The sequence below is a fragment of the Gobio gobio genome, assembly GCF_949357685.1.
Source record: "Gobio gobio genome assembly, chromosome: 6".
In the NCBI taxonomy this organism is placed as follows: domain Eukaryota; kingdom Metazoa; phylum Chordata; class Actinopteri; order Cypriniformes; family Gobionidae; genus Gobio; species Gobio gobio.
Window position 1 is genome coordinate 36,412,246 of NC_137102.1, and position 20,293 is coordinate 36,432,538.

The window sequence follows — 20,293 nt, forward strand, 5'->3', positions numbered from 1 at the left end:
ATGACCATAGGTGAGAGTAGGAACGTAGATTGACCGGTAAATCAAGAGCTTCGCCTTACGGCTTAGCTCTTTCTTCACCACGTCAGACCGGTACATCGACCGCATTACTGCAGAAGCTGCACCGATCCGTCTGTCAATCTCCCGTTCCATCCTCCCCTCACTCGTGAACAAGACCCCTAGATACTTGAACTCCTCCACTTGGGGCAGGAACTCTCCACCAACCTGAAGTGGGCAAGCCACCCTTTTCCGACTGAGGACCATGGCCTCGGATTTGGAGGTGCTGATCCCCATCCCAGCCGCTTCACACTTGGCTGCAAACCGTCCCAGTGCATGCTGAAGGTCCTGGTTAGAAGGGGCCAACACGACAACGTCATCCGCAAAGAGCAGAGACGAAACCGTGTGGTCCCCAAACCTGACACCCTCCGGCCCTTGGCTGCGCCTAGAAATTCTGTCCATAAAAATTATGAACAGAACCGGCGACAAAGGGCAGCCCTGTCGGAGTCCAACATGCACCGGGAACAAGTCTGACTTACTGCCGGCAATGCGGACCAAACTCCTGCTTCGGTCATACAGGGACCGGACAGCCCTCAGCAAAGGACCCCGGACCCCATATTCCCCCAGCACCCTCCACAGGACACCGCGAGGGACACAGTCGAATGCCTTCTCCAAATCCACAAAACAAATGTGGACTGGTTGGGCAAACTCCCATGAACCCTCCAGCACCCTGTAGAGGGTATAGAGCTGGTCCAGTGTTCCACGACCAGGACGAAAACCACACTGTTCCTCCTGAATCCGAGGTTCCACTATCGGCCGAATTCTCCTCTCCAGTACCCTGGCATAGACTTTCCCGGGGAGGCTGAGAAGTGTGATCCCCCTATAGTTGGAACACACCCTCCGGTCCCCCTTCTTAAAAAGAGGGACCACCACCCCGGTTTGCCATCCCAGAGGCACTGTCCCCGACCGCCACGCGATGCTGCAGAGGCGTGTCAGCCAAGACAGCCCCACAACATCCAGAGACTTGAGGTACTCAGGGCGGAACTCATCCACCCCCGGTGCCTTGCCACCAAGGAGTTTCTTGACCACCTCGGTGACTTCAGCTTGGGTGATGGACGAGTCCTCCTCTGAGCCCCCAGCCTCTGCTTCCTCAATGGAAGACGTGACGGCGGGATTGAGGAGATTCTCGAAGTATTCCTTCCACCGTCCGACAACATCCCCAGTCGAGGTCAACAGCCGCCCATCGCCACTGTAAACAGCGTTGGTAGGGCACTGCTTCCCCCTCCTGAGGCGCCGGACGGTTTGCCAGAATCTCTTCGAGGCCAGCCGATAGTCCTTTTCCATGGCCTCACCGAACTCCTCCCAGGCCCGAGTTTTTGCCTCCACAACCACCCGGGCTGCAGTCCGTTTAGCCTGCCGGTACCTGTCAGCTGCCTCAGGAGTCCCACAAGCCAGCCAGGCTCGATAGGACTCCTTCTTCAGCTTGACGGCATCCCTTACTTCCGGTGTCCACCACCGGGTTCGGGGATTGCCGCCTCGACAGGCACCGGAGACCTTGCGTCCACAGCTCCGAGCAGCCGCTTTGACAATGGAGGTGGAGAACATGGTCCACTCGGACTCAATATCTCCAGCCTCCCTCGGGATCCGGTCGAAGTTCTGCCGGAGGCAGGAGTTGAAGATCTCTCTGACAGGAGACTCGGCCAAACGTTCCCAGCAGATCCTCACAGTACGTTTGGGTCTACCGAGTCTATCCAGCTTCATCCCCCGCCATCGGATCCAACTCACCACCTGGTGGTGATCAGTTGACAGCTCCGCCCCTCTCTTCACCCGAGTGTCCAAGACATACGGCCGCAGGTCAGATGAAACGACCACAAAGTCGATCATTGACCTACGACCTAGGGTGTCCTGGTGCCATGTGCACTGATGGACACCCTTATGCTTGAACATGGTGTTCGTTATGGACAAACTGTAACTAGCACGGAAGTCCAATAACCGAACACCACTCGGGTTCAGATCAGGGGGGCCGTTCCTCCCAATCACGCCCCTCCAGGTTTCACTGTCATTGCCCACGTGGGCGTTGAAGTCCCCCAGTAGAACGACGGAGTCCCCAGTCGGAGCACTCTCCAGCACCCCTCCCAGGGACAAGAAGGCCGGGTACTCTGCACTGCCGTTTGGCCCGTAGGCACACACAACAGTGAGAGACCTATCCCCGAGCCGAAGCCGCAGGGAAACGACCCTCTCGTTCACCGGGGTAAACTCCAACACATGGCGGCAGAGCTGGGGGGCTATAAGCAAACCCACACCAGCCCGCCGCCTCTCACCATGGGCAACTCCAGAGTGGTGAAGAGTCCATCCCCTCTCGAGGAGTGTGGTTCCAGAGCCCAAGCCATGCGTGGAGGTGATTCCGACTATCTCTAGTCGGAACCTCTCAACCTCACGCACAATCTCAGGCTCTTTCCCCGCCAGCGAGGTGACATTCCATGTCCCAAGAGCCAGTTTCCGTGTCCAGGGATCGGGTCGTCTAGGCCCCCGCCTTCGACTGTTGCCCGATTCGCTTTGCACCGGCCCCTTACGGTCCCTCCCGTGAGTGGTGAGCCCACGGGAAGGTGTCCCCACGTCGCTCCTTTGGGCTGAGCCCGGCCGGACCCCGTGGGGGAAGGCCCGGCCACCAGGCGCTCGCATACGAGCCCCAACCCCAGGCCTGGCTCCAGGGTGGGGCCCCGGCTGCGCCGTACCGGGCGACGTCACGGTCCTTGTTTTTGTTTTCTTCATAAGGGGTTTTTGAACTGCTCTTAGTCTGACCCGTCACCTAGGACCTGTTTGCCTTGGGAGACCCTACCAGGGGCATATAGCCCCGGACAACGTAGCTCCTAGGGTCATTCGGATACTCAAACCCCTCCACCACGTTAAGGTGGCAGTTCATGGAGGAGCACACAAATTAACTGTAATTCTGGAACTTCATGATAATAAAGCGCAAAACCAGAATTAATAACCTGCACACAAGTGAGCTAAATCAGACTGATCCATCTCCCCCACCCTCACAGAGAAACAAACAGATGCCAGCAGAATCGGCAACCACACAGATGAAGTATCCCTCCTTTCCAGCTGTGTTAGAAGTACACCATAAATATGATAAAGACTCAAAAGATGCAAAAAGATTGAACAAAGCAGTAGCTGAGTTATGAGGTGCGAATATATACAGGTGAGAAAAGTGGATTCTTAAAACTTGTGCAGCAGCTGGACAAAAAATACGACATGCCTGGAAGAAATAATTTAATGTATAATGAAATTCAAAAGCTGTACACTGAGACCAGGAATGTTACTCTTGCAATCACAATCCAGTATATAACTTAATCCTGGGAAACAGGAGTTCCGCTTTATATTCAGATCACATAGCAGTCTCCATGAAGCCCTGGTGGAGATCTGAGAAATCGGGACTGGACCTGTGAAAAATGGCAGGCATAACCACTGACAATGCTGCTAACAGCAAAAAGGCATTTGTGAATTACACCTGTTTACCATGTTTTGGCCATAACCTTCATCTGGCTGTATAGGCAAAGCATTAGGCCTTGCCCATGTCTCAAGTGTCTTGTCCAGGCTCTGGGCAACTGTGTCTGCCTTTACTAGGCCAAACTAAATGCAAGAAACAAGGAATGAAGGAGAATCAGAAGACCTTACATCTACCTGTGCAAAAGCTCATTCACGATGAGCCTACATGCTGGAACTCCACCATTGAGATGGTGGACAGATTCTGTATACAACAACAAGCCGTCTGCTTAAAATTACAAGTGCCTAAAGACTCTGGTATGGCAACACTAGAAATTGTTAGAGAGGTTATTGGACCACTAAGCAGCTTCACTAATGCATCAAGCGGAGAGAAAGTTGTTTCTGTGATGCCCCACAAATGGACATTACTATCCTTTCTGACAGTGAAGGATGGAGAAAGCACTCTTTCATGTGAAATTTAAGAAAAAATAAGAACAGACTTCACTGCCAGATATGAAACTGTCCTAAGCAATGCAACATCCCTAACCCAAGAATCAAGTACAGTTTCGTTACCATGGAGGAAGAGGTGGCCCCTTGTGTCTGTCTCAGCATTTTTGTCAATTAATGATTTGTTTACTCTGGTGTTATGAAAATGCAACACCAAGCGAAGTGCAAACATAAAATTAACATCTTTCAGCTGACAAAGAAAGTATTGAGAGTTGGCAAGTTCCCAGTAAAGTTGCTCTGCCATTGAAGAGTTGATGAGACCAATGAGCTCTGGGACAAGATCAAGGCTTCTCAGTCTCTATTTTTCCTGTTTTTGATTACGTTGATGAAAGTTGATGACATTCCTATGCTGATGAAGTTCCTGTGATAGGGTGAGGTTTGTCGAGTGCTTCAGTGGCCTCATTACTTTGATTATGGATTCATCCACCTTCTGTCATTGTTTTAACCCAGGGTAAATGAACACAAAGCTCCTTGACTGAGGCCTTGGCCACATTTTCAGCTGTGACCTCACAGAGTCTGCCATCAAAAGGCCTGAAAAATGCCTGTCAAGTTCTATTGTTGGCATGTCGTGCAACACGTCCATCTACATCTGAAATGTAGATAGTCGTGGAGTGCACCAACATGGTCCCTTGCTGATTCTTGCCATCAAAGAGGCGAACAAACAATGGCATATGGGCAGCCTTACAAACACAATTGAAAAATTGTACATGGTTGCCCTACCTCCAGTCTTCTGCACTTTTGGAAGGCTTGAAAAAGAATCAAATTCAAAATAAAATGTGTGTATATGAGTGATAATTATGGGAAATAAATACTTTTATTATTCAAGCAATTTCAGCAATGTGTCCTCAACAGCATGTGAGTCTACAGGAGGTGACTGATCACTTAGACGATCTGAAAATCTTTTGAGGATCTCTGTTTTTGGTAAAACTGTTCCAGCTCTGCAGGAGAATCCACACCACAGGGCAAAATATGAATGTGACAGTTCATTTGAGAAAGGGTTTCTCTCCTTTGTTTCTATAGGTAATGCAGGGGTAAATGCCAAATTATCGATCTTAGCAATTCTGTAGTAATTAAATGACAGTTTATATGATCACATAAATGTTTGTGAGTATAATTTTTAGCATAACAGAAATATGTCATCTCTTAAACTCTAAGGTCACTTGTTTGTACATTCTGAGTACATGGTCTCTTCAGGAGATTGACTAGTTGAAAAAAATAAGTTAAATTCGACAATTAGTTACCAATTATCATATATGTTATTTATATATTATTATTATTATTACACTATAATAGCTATAAATAGCTTACCAGGTAAATCAAATGCCACCTTCCAATTACTTTCAGCAATTAATATGGGTGGTTTATGGCCACACCGAATGCAAGAAAAGTCGTAGCTATATCTGGTCATTGCCCAGAAATTAAAAATTGCTTTCCTCGGGGTGTTTTGTGGTGAATTGTTCTACAGTATAGAAAAAATGTACCATCTATAAACAAGCTCTGCAAACTGAGGTACAGGAATGCATATCACAAAATATAAGAGCAATAAAACTAACAGCTCACCTGAAAATTATCTAGAAGAACTAAACATAGGAGATGAAACAAACCTTCAAGCTGGGAGTGTGGCACATCATACATTGACATCTTACTGACTTCAGTCCATATTCAGAGTTTCAGACATCACGCCACTTATGATCTGAAAGTTCCTGAATCAAAGTAAGGACTCTTAGGTTCACATGAACACGTGAAGTGTTCGTCTTCTCCACTTTAGTGCCCTTCTCTGGGTTGATGGAGAAAAAACACCTTGGAAAAGAAAAATAGGCAACTGTATCAATACAATAAAATAAACAATAACTTCACAATTTTCTTTAAGATATAAATTATATAAATACTTCATGTCGCTCCAAACCTGTAACACCTTCATTCATCTTCAGAACACAAATTAAGATATATTTGATTAAATCTGAGAGCTTTCTGACCCCTCCATATACAGCAATATAATTAACATGTTCAAGGCCCAGAAAGGTAGGAAAGACATCGTTAAAATAGTCCATGTGACTCCAGAGGGTCAACCTTAATGTAATGAAGCCACGAGAATACTTTTTATGCGGCAAAAAAACCAGACTTCATACAATTTCTTCTCCTCTGTGCCATTCTCCTATGCAGATTACATTGTTGCCACAGTGCAGCGCTCCAAAAGTATTCTCGTCGCTTCATAACATTAAGGTTGAACCACTGGAGTCACATGGACAATTTTAAAAATGTCTTTCCTACCTTTCTTAAAGTGTTAATTAAATTGCTGTCTATAGTGGGGTGAAAAAGCTCTCAGATTTAAAGAGATATTTCACCCAAAAATGAAAATTTGCCCATAATTTACTCACCCCCAAGTCATCCTAGGTGTATATGACATTCTTCTTTCAGACGAATAAAATCGGAGTTATATTACAAAAGTCCAGGCTAATCCAAGCATTAGAACAATGATTCATACAACCCCAAATCAGAAAAAGTTGGGACAGTATGGAAAACGCAAAAAAAAAAAAGAAGTGATTTCTAAATTTACTTTGACTTGTATTTCATTGCAGACAATATGAACACAAAATATTTCATGTTTTGTCTGGTCAACTTCATGTCATTTGTAAATATGTATCCTTTCCTGTCATTCAGACCTGTAACACATTTTAAAAAAGTAGGGACAGGAGCAATTTAGGGCTAGTAATGAGGTAAAATGGTTAAATAATGATGTGATTTGAAACAGGTGATGTCAACAGGTGATTGTAATTTTGATTTGGTACAAAAGCAGCATCCAAGAAAGGTCTAATCCTTTAGGAGCAAAGATGGGCCGAAGATCGCCAGTTTGCCAACAAATACGTGAGAAAATTATTGAAATGTTTAAAAACAATGTTCCTCAAAGAAAGATGGGAAGAGATTTGGAAATTTCACATTCAACAGTGCATAACATAATTAAAAGATTCAAGGAATCTGGAGGAATTTCAGTTCGTAAAGGACAAGGGCGCAAGCCTAAGCTGAACAACCGTGATCTCCGATCCCTCAGGCGGCACTGCATCAAGAATCGTCATTCATCTATAAGCGATATCACCACATGGGCTCAGGACTACTTTGGCAAACCTTTGTCAAGTACCACAATACGTAGTTACATCCACAAATGCCAGTTAAAACTGTACTGTGCCAAAAGGAAGCCCTATGTTAACAGTGTCCAGAAGCGCCTTCGACTTCTCTGGGCTCGGAGGCATCTGGGATGGACCATCACACAGTGGAAACGTGTACTGTGGTCAGATGAATCAGTATTTGAGGTATTTTTTGGGAGTAAAGGACGCCGTGTGCTCCAGACCAAAGAAGAAAAGGATCATCCAGACTGTTACCAGCAACAACTCCAAAAGCCAGGGTCTGTCATGGTATGGGGTTGTGTCAGTGCCCTTGGCAAAGGTAACTTGCACTTCTGTGAAGGCACCATTAATGCTGAAAAGTACATAGAGATTTTGGAGCATAATATGCTGCCTTAGAGAAGACATCTTTTCCAGGGACGTCCATGCATTTTTCAACAAGACAATGCAAAACCACATTCTGCACACATTACAAAGTCCTGGCTGCGGAGGAAGAGGGTACGGGTACTTGACTGGCCTGCCTGCAGTCCCGATCTGTCTCCAATAGAGAATGTGTGGGACATTTTGAAGCGCAAAATGCGACAACGAAGACCCGTACTGTTGCCCACCTTAAGACTTGTTTGCAGGAAGAATGGGACAAAATTACACCTGAAACACTTCATCACTTGGTGTCTTCAGTCTCTAAACGTCTTTTAAGTGTTGTGAAAAGGAATGGCAACATTACAAAGTGGTAAATGCTTCGCTGTCCCAACTTTTTTTGAAATGTGTTGCAGGTCTGAATGACAGGAAAGGATGCATATTTACAAATGACATGAAGTTGACCAGACAAAACATGAAATATTTTTTGTTCATATTGTCTGCAATGAAATACAAGTCAAAGTAAATTTATAAATCACTTCTTTTTTTTTTTTATTTGCGTTTTCCATACTGTCCCTAACTTTTTCTGATTTGGGGTTGTAGTTGCTCTGTTTTTGAAGTCCATAAAAAGTGCATCTGTCCATCAATTAACGTGCTCCACGCAGCTCCGGGTAAAGGCCTTCTGAATCGAATCAACGCATTTGTGTAAGAAAAATATCCATATTTAAAACTTTATCAAGTAAACTGTCGACCGATCGCATTCCATGGAAAAGTGTTGAATGTTGAAAGTGAAACTCAAGATGCGTACGTGACGTCATGACGAGCGGACCTGGTCGCGTTAGTCTTTCGATCGGCAGGGGGTCGGTCGAAAGTTTACATGATAAAGTTTTAAATATGGATATTTTTCTTACACAAACGCATTGATTCGCTTCAGAAGGCCTTTATTAACACCCCAGAGCCACGTGCAGCAGTTATTTGACGGACAGATGCACTTTTTATGGACTTCAAAAACAGAGCAACTATGAATCCAATTCCAATGCTTGGATTAGCCTGGACTTTTGTAATATAACTCAGATGTTATTCGTCTGAAAGAAGAATGTCATATACACCTAGGATGACTTGAGGGTGAGTAAATTATGGGCAAATTTTCATTGCCCATACTGGGTGAACTATCCCTTTAACACTAGAATCGCCACGGGGTAAAATTTACCCATGGGTGTTTTTCAAATGTGCATAACAGATTTCCAATAAAATATCCAAGTCTCCCAGTCACTGACTTTTACTAAAACGGTGTTATTTACAATCCCCTGTTGTTAAAAATTGTTTAGATAAAACCAAATTTTAAAAACGGGGCATTTATATCTATAAGAGCCAGCGGGTCAAATTTACCCCTATATAGCTAATTCCTCTATTTTCGTGCTGTGTTTGAGCAACACGTCGGCTTACTGTAAACTGTCACACAACGCACGGTCAAATAAAGATGTTTTAGCCTATTTATAAATGTTCAAACTTTGGATTAATTATACATTTTTGTTTTGCAAGTTTGTACTGAGTATTGTTTGCTACTGTGTTGCTATTTATTCAAGTCTGCCTGTTTCCTGAAAAAAAAAAAATCTGATATGATGGAATGAATAAAATTTTTTCATGATTATCCCAAGTATATTGGTGTTGTTCTCTTATTCAAATTATAAATGATATAACTATACAAATGAATAATTAATTAGGTAAAACTGTCGTTTGTTATCCTTATCGTAAGTTGTCATACATCTTATGCAGTGCTGTGAATTATTATTGCTCTTCATTGTCTATTTAGGGTATTTTAGTAATTTAAATAACATGGGTTATCTTAATATGGGATTAATGACATTTTATTATAATATTACACCACCCAAATATGTATTTATTTCCATCTAATTCTTGTCGTCATTGCAGGCTGGTTTAGCCTATAGTCACCAAAAAGTGATTAGTGTAGCCTGCTTAAAATAGCATAAAATAACAGGACAAAAACATAGTTGATGACTAAAAATATAATAAAATAATAATTTCATGACTCTATACATTACTTTGTGAAGACAGTGGCATAATACAGTGACATATATTATGTTTTTTAGCTGTATCAATACAGTAATAATCTGCATGGGTAAATTGTACCCGCTGGTGGTTTTAGGTATACAGCGACAATCAAATATATATATCGTCATTTGTGTTCCAAAGATGAACAAAGGTGTTTCGGGTTTGGAACATCATGAGGGCGAGTAATCAATGACAGAAATTTTATTTTGGGGTGAACTAACCCTTAAAAGTCATTAATTGAGAAATGCAATTTCCCTCAAGTCGTTCCAAACCTGTAAGACTTTCTTTCATCCTCGGAACACAAATTAAGATATTTTTTATGAATTCTGAGATTTCTGTCCCTCCATTGACCGCTATTTAACTACCACTGTGATGCTTCAAAAAGTTGATAAAGAGATTGTAAAAAAATGAATCCATATGAATTGAGCGGTTTAATCAAAAAATTTTGCAGAGACACAATTGCTTATATGATGAACAAAGTTAATTTAGTCTTTTATTCACATATAAACATTCATCAAACAGAAGCTCAAGCATGTTCACTTAACATGCGAGAACCATGCAGCCTGTTTGAGCTTTCTCAAGAATCAGTGAGGTTTGTTCTCATGTGTCAAGCTGACTGGGTTGAGCTTGTGTTCGCTGACCAATGTTTATATGTGAATAAAAAACTAATTAAATCTGTTCATCAAATAAAGTGATCAAATCTCTTTAGAATATTTGAACTAAACCACTCAATACACATGGATTATTTTTTACGGTCTCTTCATGAACTTTAGATGCGTCAAAGTGGTAGTTGCGTAGCTGTCAATGGAGGGACAGAAATCTCTCAGATTTCATTAAAAAGATCTTCAATTGTGTTTCGAAGATGAACAAACGTCTTATGGGTAATTTTTTTTTTTATTCAATAAAGTGAAATTGTTGCATAAAGCCTGTCCAAAAAGACATACCTCTGCAGAAACTCCAGGGTTGAAGCAATAATAGCTCCCAAAAATCATGCACAGGTCAGAAATGAAGGATGGGATGTTGTCAAGTATAATGTTTTGATCCACACACAGCATGAACCGTTTAGCTGAAAAAAAGGATCGACCTAAAAAGAGATATATATATATATATATATATATATATATATATATATATATATATATATATATATATATATATATATATATATATATATATATTCAAACAAAGATACTAAAACATTACAGTAACAAAAATAAAAACATTCATCAAGAATCTGACTACAAATACACAAAAAATAGAAATACAAGAGAATTTGAAAGAACAGGGAACTTACCACACACAACAAGGGTGGGAGTCAAATAAACTTGGTCCATCTGTACTTCCTCTGCCAGGCAGGTGTCCTCCACATAACAGAGCATTTCGTCTTCCTTCTCGTTGAAGTAGGACAGCAAAAGCAACAACATCTCTTTGACATCTTCAGAGCAACCACTCAGCTCTCCCCTGATTACTTTCAAGTTTGTTACAGCCTGTAAGAACTTCTTGTTCACACCAACAGTATTTAAGTAGTTCAAGAGTCATTTCCCCTTCATATCCACATTCCTTGTGAAAGTTTCTACAAGCCCAATTCCAGCAAGTTCCTTGAAGTGGACTGCCATGCCAAGTTCGTTGAACCAAAATGGCCACTCTTCCAGGAGGCATTTTATATCTCCCCCTGGTTCACTTTTACGCTGTGTGTAGAAAGTCAACTTCATTAGAAATTTGACCTCCTCTAGATTTGTATCAGTTTGCTGAGACATCATCTTCAGTTTTTCTTTCTTTTCTCTCTGGCTCTCTGGGGTCTCTCCAATGGGCAGGAATTTTAAATCCCAGTTAATGCACCCATAAGTGTCCTGCATTGTTGCTCTCTGTTCTGGAGGGACTTTGTCTGTGTCAGACTCATCAGTGAAATGCTTTCGTTTTCTTATTTTTGGGGTCGTAGAGCGCTTAGCATTTTCAATCCTATATTGCAGTTGCTTGACCAAAGAGTGGTACCCTGGCCCAATCACATCTCCCTCAATTACATCTTGCAGAGATTTAGGATATTTCGCCACCGTCTTTTTAGCAACTTCGGTAGAACTCTTTTTACTTGGGCAAGGATTTTTTCACATCATCTCACGAACCACAATCCGGACCATCTCTCTTCTCATGCGTGGACTTAGACGTTTTTGTCTCTCCAATAACTGAATTAGTTCCTCTGGTAACTTATCCCATGGTATCAGAAAGGTGTCCATCCAGTCTGGATTAGGGCTTTGGTAGTGGTTGGAAGAGGTTGATGGTGAACTAGATGAAAGAGCCTCTGAGGTTGTGGGGGGTCTTGGCGAGGCATTAACAGATGAGCTGCTGCTTTCAGGAGTCTGGCCTGCACACACACACACACACACACACACACACACACACACACACACACACACACACACACACACACACACACACACACACACACACACACACACACACACACACACACACACACACACACAATTATTAATAACACAATTTGAAGGTTTTTATATTTCCAACCTTTTAGATGTTCTAGGCCTGCTAATTTTGGGCACTGGTTGCATTCTGTAATGTGATACATAACTTACATCTCAGCTTCCAAGCAGCAAGGACTTTTGAATTGGCCTCAACGCTCAATACATTTTAAATCATCATATGTCTCCACACCAAGTGATTGCAAGGTCTCTTCTAAAATGTATTTGATCACTTCTGGAAGGTCAGGCAAGACCTCATTGATGGCAGTGCGTAGAAACGTTCTCTCCAAGTCAGACATTTCTAGAATCAAGCAAGGAAAAATTTGACATTTAGTGAAGTAACTTTTTTTTTTTTATTAACATACATTAGCATTTTTATTGTGGTTTCTCCACCACTGTGGCCAAGACCTCCTTATTTCGACAACACACTGTGTTTCAGTTGAATGACTTGATGCCCGTTAAAAATGTATGATGGTAACGGATAAAAATCTACCAACTCGTTAATGTTAAGACATTACAACCTGGTGTTCTGTTTTGTCACGGAGTACAGATGGTATTCAGAATGATAGTCAGCTTTATGTACTTCCATCACAAAATACACAGTGGCATCATTTTGAATTAAAATAATGAGAAGTTCTCCAAACTCAATGGCCTCATAATTTTTTGACACAAGGAAATTACCCTTTTTATACAATGTACCTTTGTTCACAATGTCTGTGGATACCAGGGACGTCACTAGGATTGGAAGACAGGGGGGGCTTAGCCCCCAGGGTATTTGTAACTTGCGTTTGCAAAATCTTTGCACTCACATCTAGAGCTACACTTGTCAACAACAGTCAAGAAACCAAGATGTTAACAAGTAAAACGTGACAGACATATCCTCTTCTTCCATTGCTACTCTGTTAAAGGAAAGTTACTGTAATGTTAGCTTTTAGACACATCAAAGGGGGAATTTACTTAGGCCAGACTTTGCTCCTGATGAGTTAGCCCAGTGGTTTTCAAACCTGTCCTGGAGGACCCCCAGCACTGCACATTTTGTATGTCTCCCATATTTGACACACCCACTTCAGGTCTTGCAGTCTCTAATAATGAGCTCATGAGTTGAATCAGGTGTGTTAGATGAGGGAGACATACAAAATGTGCAGTGCTGGGGGTCCTCCAGGACAGGTTTGAAAACCACTGAGTTAGCCTACTATAAGCAATGACTTAAATGCTATCTGTCTGCTCATGTAAATGTATGATGAAGTAATAGCATACAATATCTAATTCCTCTCTATATAAGATAAGTTGTCCACAGAATGCTATTTAATTACACAGAACCGCATGTATTCAACCCATTTTTGAGCTAAAATACAAATATACAGCTAAACCTATACAAATACCACAGCTGTACAATTTTCACACCCTATACTAAATTTACCCTATACAATAGCCTAATGACATAACATTATTTAATATTTGAATCACAGCTTATATTGTGTTTTGACATCGACAACCCAAGTGCATTTTACCTCAAACTTGCGACTAGTTAACTTTATAAAGTAGCAATAGCTTCTCGGGTCGACATTAACACACTGACAAAATTATATTCTGAATTAAAAATATTTTTATACCACTTTTTAATGTGTGATTGTGTAAAGGTGTTCACGAGATGCCAACCTTTGGAGAACTAGCTTTCAACGTCGAACACTCGTTCTCATGGAGACGGCGGTGTGTGTGTGTGTGTGTGTGTGTGTGTGTGTGTGTGTGTGTGTGTGTGTGTGTGTGTGTGGGGCGCCCGTGTATGTGAGAGAGACGCGTGAGTGAGAGACGTAGGGAAAGGAAATGCAGCTGAACGTTATTTGCTCTATGAAACACATTGATAAAGACGAAAACTAAGGACTTTTGATCTATAATTTTATTTTAGTTTTGCCAAACACACATGACAGTTTTGGTTAGTTATCGTTTTTTTTTGTAATGCCTCGTTTTTATTTTTATTTCAGTTTATGACAACCCACCCAATTTTCTTTTTTTTGTTCGTTTTCGTTTATAACCTTGGTAACGAGACAAGATGAATCCTCCAGGCAGTAGTGCTCCGGTCTGCAACTCTGAAAGCTGCCACAGTTCACACCAATGAGACGAGACGCGGTGCATCATCTTGATAGCACGACTCTTGGTACTTCTGTCCAACTTCCGACTTTTCGGCTATTTTTTTTTTTTGTAGCTGGATATATATATAATTTGTTGCGTCTAAATATGAATGAGGATACGGTAATTGATAAATCAAATTGTTATTGTTGTTCTTATTATCATTTAGGGGGGCTTAGGAACATTTTGGGGTAGCTTCAGCCCCCCTAAAATAGGCCTAACGACGTCCCTGGTGGATACACTAGCATTGATTTCTGAAAAGCGAAACACTCTCACTGCATGTTTAATTGCGTCACTGTAAAGGTTAGGGTAAAAAGTGCAACCGTCTTTGACTTGCAGAAGCTGACTGCATCCTGGCCCAGCTGAAAGATATGCCTGAAACATCTGATGTCTTTCAGATAAAGTTAGGCAGATGTTTTTAAAGTTTTTCAAATGCCTGGCGCATCTCTTGAAGTAGTTGTGTTTGCTTTCAAAACGCATCGTCCATAATCTAATCAAGGGGCCAAATTTAAAAATTAGTGCCGCAAGTAATGATGTTTTGGTTTTAGTGGACTGTCAGGAAATAAAGACTTTCTTGATTCCAAATATTGTTGGATGAGATAGGCTACCTGTGCTGATGAAATCTTTTGCGCACAAAACATATCAACAATATCTTCAAGCTGCAGAGTTAACTGCCACACATCATCTTCTGGATTTTGCACTTTGTCACCAATTAATACAGGAAGCAATCTTAAGAAATTCCAATTCTGAATGGCTTGCCCTGAAAGCCTGGGCACCTCAGAGTTGACAGCACATGGCTTTGTGTGAGCATCAGTTCCTTTGTACTTGAACTGCTTGATGCGCCGGTTCAAAATTGAATATATAAGCCATTGCTTCTTCTTAATGAAATACTTCAAGAACAATGCAACATCATAGGACAAGACACCCTCAAATATGTCATGGCCTAAACAAGGTGGGAGACCAGGCTGGCTAACATGAAAAGATTTCAAAGTATTGAAAACAGAGTTTAGCTTTATGCCTTTGTGGTCTTGACTGTCTTCAGCTTGTAGATCACGAATAACAGAATTGTAACGTTCAAGGGTGCGCTGTGGACCACAAACATTTGGGTCATCATTTTGAAACTTGCGTCGCGTGACTTCACAGTACCTGCAAAAATACTGCGAACGACTGAAATTTTCGGTAAACCCACCAATGCTGTGTGAACCCAAATTATCACCGGCAATACAATACAAAGATCCTTTGACCGTTTCACCAGCTACAGTTATTCCGTTTGTCTCCAAATCTTTTAAATCAGAGAAAACATTAGCACATCCGAATTGTTTTAAGTCATTCTCTACACACAATAAGACAAGGGACATGTGATCAGTATTGGACCGAACACTAGCAGGTAAATTAGCCACAGAAAAATAGACTGCAACAACTTTGTGCTTTTTCTTAGCAGAGCCGAGGGGATTTACAATTTCAAAAGCATCCTGGTAGAGAATTAGTTTCAGGCATTCTGGATTTTCAATAAAGAACTGGTTGGACTTAAAGCTTTTACCATCACTTATGTCACTAAAATCATCTGAGCCGGTTTCACAAGACCGTTGTGAAGTTGAATTCTTCCAGAATTCTGATTCCAGTAAGTTACTTAATGTTTGCTTTACAGGTACGTAGTATGCAAACCTTTGTCTCATATTTTCATAATTTCCTAATGTTACTTTCTTAGGCTGTATGTAATGAAACATTTGTTTGAATGTCTGAGCTCTTGAATATGTTGTTCTCAGTGGTCCCTGATGACAGAAAGAGAACAAATCTGAATCCTTTATACAATCACAGACTTTACTGACAACATCTTCTGTAAGACACATGTCATTTTTTAAAAGTGACTGCAGTTTACTTAAAGTGTAATCTTGTCCTAATTCATGTACATTTTGCATCTCTTCAACAATCGTCTGTATTGTTGAAGCTGGAAGGAGGAGCTGCCCTTGCAATTTTAGGTACAGTAAACATACATTCCTAAGAAAGGACTCACTGAAATTCTGTGGCAATTCAATGCTGTCATTTGTTGTTTCATCATGGAAGCTCTGGGAACCATCTTCAAATGCAATGGCAGTAAATGACTGATAAATAGTTTCCCTGTAAATGTTACTTATGCTATCAACCGAATATGCGCTATGCTTTCTGGACATATGAGAAGTAAATGATGATTTCACAGTGAATGTATTTTTACAACCTGTTACTGGACGTGCCACAGGTCGCCCCTCCACTATATGCTCTTTTAAGTGGCACGCAAGTTCTTTAACTGTGTGAAATTGTTGATCACACAGCGAAATGGCACATTTAAAATCTGTAACATGTGCCCCAGCAGTAACAGAGGGTGCAGACTCATTGTGAACCCGATAAAAATGAGCTTTAAAAGCTGCATAAGTACAAAATGTCTGTTTGCAGTCAGCGACAACACATTTGAAGAGACAACGGGGTTCATTCCTATGAACTCTACAATGCAGCACATAACCGCTCAATGCCTCTAATGTTTTGCTGCAAAAATGACAATTTTAGTTAATTTCAGTTAATCAGACAGTTAATGAGAGAAGCAATCGAACTTCAGGGAGAACAACTAGTCTGTGAGTACTGTTTTCATTTTCTCATTTGATCTGTAGTATAGCTGTTATTTAGAACGTTGTCTGTGTGGTGTAGTTGGCACATTTCAACAACCATCACACACACGCTCCCCTCCTTCTCTCTGCTCTCCGAAGCAGATGTCTCCAAACTCATCCTTTCCAATCATCCCACTACCTGTCCGCTTAATCCTATCCCCACCCACCTCCTTCAGGCCATTTCTTCTTCTGTTACTCCTACACTCACTCACATTGTCAACACCTCTCTTCACACCGGGACCTTCCCCACAGCATTTAAGCAGGCTCGGGTAACCCCACTGCTTAAAAAACCCTCTCTGAACCCAGCACTTTTAGAAAACTACAGACCGGTCTGCCTTTCATTGCAAAGACACGTGAGCAAGTGGTGTTTAACCAGCTCTCTACGTTTCTTGAACAGAACAACCTCCTGAACATCAACCAATCCGGCTTCAAAAGCGGCCACTCAACTGAGACTGCCCTGCTTTCGGTTACGGAGGCACTGAGACAGGCAAGAGCAGCTCCCAAATCCACAGTACTTATCTTACTGGATTTGTCTGCTGCTTTTGACACAGATAACCACCAGATCCTCCTGTCAACTCTCATGAAGATGGGCATCTCAGGAACTGCTCTCCAGTGGTTCAAGTCTTACCTCCCAGGTAGGTCCTTCAGGGTGTCATGGAGAGGTGAAGTGTCTAAGTCACATCATCTAGCTACTGGAGTTCCCCAGGGCTCAGTGCTTGGACCACTCCTCTTCTCCATCTACATGTCATCACTGGGATTTGTCATTCAGAAACATGGCTTTTCCTATCACTGCTATGCCGACGACACTCAACTCTACTTCTCATTTCAACCAGATGATCCCACGGTTGGTGTGCGTATCGCTGCCTGCCTAACAGACATTTCTGCCTGGATGAAGGAACATCACTTGCAACTCAACCTTGCAAAGACAGAACTGCTGGTGGTCTCAGCCAACCCAGCACTTCACCACAATCTCTCCATTCAGCTAGGATCATCAACCATAACTCCGTCCAGGACAGCCAGGAACCTTGGAGTTGTGATTGATGATCAGCTAAAATTCACTGACCACATCACTGCAACAACCCGGTCCTGCAGATTTGCGTTATACAACATTAGGAAGATTAGACCCTTCCTATCAGAGCAGGCCACACAACTCCTTGTCCAAGCTCTTGTTCTCTCCAGACTGGACTACTGTAATGCTCTTCTAGCGGGCCTTCCGACATGCACTATCAAACCCTTGCAACTGATCCAGAATGTAGCGGCGAGGGTGGTCTTTAACGAGCCGAAGAAAGCGCACGTCACGCCTCTCTTCATAAGTCTGCACTGGCTGCCAATAGCTGCCCGCATCAAATTCAAGGCACTGGTGCTCGCCTTCAAAGCAACCACTGGCTCTGCACCAATATACCTAAACTCGCTTGTTCAGACTTACACACCCACCAGGAGCTTACGTTCTGCCAGTGAACGACGCCTTGTGGTGCCATACCAAAGAGGCATGAAATCGCTCTCACGGACCTTTTCCGGGACCGTTCCCACCTGGTGGAATGACCTGCCTATCTCAATTTGTGCGGCTGAGTCTGTAGCCATTTTCAAAAAACACCTAAAGACACATCTCTTCCAGCAGCACCTGACCAATCACGAATAGCACTTATCATTCTATTCATTTTCTGTCTGTCTAACTTGTTTATAAAAAAAAAAAATTCTGTCCTGTCTGTTCTGTGCTAGATTAACTGAGACTTGTTACAGCACTTATATACTGTTGCCCTTGACTGTTCTAGTTGCTTCTATTGCTCTCATTTGTGAGTCGCTTTGGATAAAAGTGTCTGCTAAATGACTAAATGTAAATGTAATGTAATAATTTTTTTAACAAAATAACAAAATATTTTTTTATCTACTTACTCAGCATGAAAGAAACGGAAAGCCTGATTAACCCCCATCTTGTCAGTATTATTATTATGACGGCCTGTCACAAAAATATACTTGTACGGTAACTGTTCACTTACAACAGATCGCAATTTTTCATGTCATGCACAACTCCGTTGTGTGAATTGGCGCGAGTGAAGTTCGTCAAACTGGCTGATCCCGTGATTAAGACAATAGCCTGTCTGTTTTGCTAAAACGACAGTTAATCATTTTTAAGCAAACTAACAAAATCACAATTTTTTAAATCCTAGTTAACGTTACTCAGCATGAAAGAAACAAAATGAAAGATCTGACAGTAACGTTACAGCCGAACTAACCAGCTTGTCAGCATCATTATTATGACGGCAAAATAGCCTCAGTTAAAACATAGGCTATACTTTTGTTTTTAGAAGAAAACGAACTGTTCACTTACCAGGTGCAATAGAACTGATTTTACATGCCATGAACAACTCGCTCGCTGGATGCTGGCAGAATTGGCGGGCGCTCTCACTCATAAACTTTGTCAAAATGGCTGATCCCGTGACAAGACGATATCTGTTTAGCTGCTGATGCCAAAAAAAGCCCCACAGTTAATCGTTTAAGCAAACTAACAAAATCTCTCAATGTTTTATCCTATAACTTACTCAACATGAAAGAAACTGACTGAAAGAGTAACGTTAACGTTGAACATGAAACCTAAAGTCTACGGCAAAATAGCCTCAGTCAAAACATATTGTACGGTAACGCACTCAAAGGGGAACGCACTCACATTTCAATTAGGCCGTTATATATCAAGTATATGTAAACAACCCATTTTGGGTAAATTCTAATAATATATGCAATTAACAGGAAACGTTCTGTACCTGTTACACATAGGCAAAAGTCATTTCCTCTCTCGCTGTCATGTCTTTAAACACCATCCTTATAAAAACGCACAGTTGTCCTGTTTTCCTAATGTCCGTGCAATCATCTAACTGCGTAGAGAAACATTCACAGTCAGTTATGTCCTTTCTCAGTTGCTGTGTCAAGTCATCAGCCATCATTTCAGAATGACGTGTAACTATATTCTGTGAAAGCTGGACATAGCTTTGATAGTGGACAAAATCTCAGATTTGTTTTTAAAATCAGCTGTCTGCTGCCTCGACAAATGTGTCTTTTACCATTTGTCCAATTTGGCTGCCTTTGCTTTTAGGCCTGGGCGAGTAAAAAGTGACTGTTGACCAGTTAATTGAGATTTCAGTTCTTTCCCCTTTGTCCTTCTAAGCTCGCTTCTTGCAGGAAAATTGTTGTCGTCGTTTTTATGAAGAGTCCGAAAATGCCTCTTGACGTTTCCTTTCTTTGGAATAGCAATACTTGTTTGGCAGATCAGACAAATGCATTTAGAAAAGAACAGTGAAAAAAAAAGTCTTCCTCCCACTCCGCATGGAAATTTTAAGTTTTTGGCTTTTTGATTGGTACCACACTCATTTTCAAATGGAATATATTTATTTTAGATCTATATTTTGCGAATGAATGTCATTTGTGTAAGCTACAGAATACTGATTGCTTCGCATTTTCGCGCTCTGTTTTCCAAAGCTCTTGGAAGGCGTGAAGCAGGCTAGTTGTCATGGCAACTGAATAA